This window comes from Sinocyclocheilus rhinocerous, unplaced genomic scaffold (genome assembly GCF_001515625.1).
Source record: "Sinocyclocheilus rhinocerous isolate Xijiao unplaced genomic scaffold, SAMN03320098_v1.1 scaffold955, whole genome shotgun sequence".
NCBI lineage: Eukaryota > Metazoa > Chordata > Actinopteri > Cypriniformes > Cyprinidae > Sinocyclocheilus > Sinocyclocheilus rhinocerous.
In genome coordinates, this window is record NW_015646369.1 from 566659 (window position 1) to 567529 (window position 871).

At 61.8% G+C, this 871-nt stretch overlaps 1 protein-coding gene across 1 annotated transcript in view; it reads left to right on the forward strand.

Moving 5' to 3' along the window:
- The window catches only part of ralgapa2 (Ral GTPase activating protein catalytic subunit alpha 2), a 190668-nt gene that overhangs the window by 131788 nt on the left and 58009 nt on the right, over window positions 1-871 (forward strand). The window lies entirely within an intron of this gene.

The window sequence follows — 871 nt, forward strand, 5'->3', positions numbered from 1 at the left end:
GTCCGTCCGCGACTCTCCATGCCCTCTTGGGACCCAGAGACAGAGAAAACCGCTCTCCTGTCGAGATTTTTGGAAACCAGATTCTCCACCCAGGCCCTCCTCCGGGGGAGGGAGAGGTGCATTCACCATCCCCCAAAGAGCAGTTCCCTCTCTCTCTGGGTCGCCCGTCCCGAGGCCTCTTGCTCTTCCGGTCACCGCCAGATTGACGGAGGCCTGGACGAGCAGGGCAGCATGCCTACACCCAGCTCCACGGCGCCGCTTGCTTGAGGCTGCTGCGGATGCGGCACGGGAGCAGGGGTGGACGCAGGGGGCCGCCCTCGGCGATGAGCAGGCTGGGGCGCTGCGGCCGGCGGATGGGTGGAGGCAGCAGCTGCCCGCCGGGGCAGAACATCGGATCGCCTCAGTCTGCTCCTGTGCAGCCGAGAACTGCTGGGCCATGTTCTTGACTGTGTCGCCGAAAAGGCCGGTCTGGGACACAGGGACCTTGAGGAACCAAACTTTGTCGGCATCATGTCGACCAGACACAACCAGAGGTGATGATTCTGGACCACAAGTGTGGACATCGCATGACCCAGAGAACTCGCAGTGACTTTCGTCACTTGGAGCGCTAGATCAGTTGCGGTTCGGAGCTCTTTTAGAACTTCTGGATCGTGACCACCCTTGTGCATGTCCCTCAGTATTTCGGCAGAAAAAGCTGCCATCCACAACCTGGTAAGCCCCTCATGCACCTCCAGAAAGAATGGCACCGGGGCGGGGACCAGCGTGGACCACCCCGAAGAACCAATCGTCCAACCTTGAGGGCTCGGGACACGGTGGAGGTCTCCACTCGAGCCCTACCCTCACGGCGGCCCGGGACTTCCCGCAATGAGAA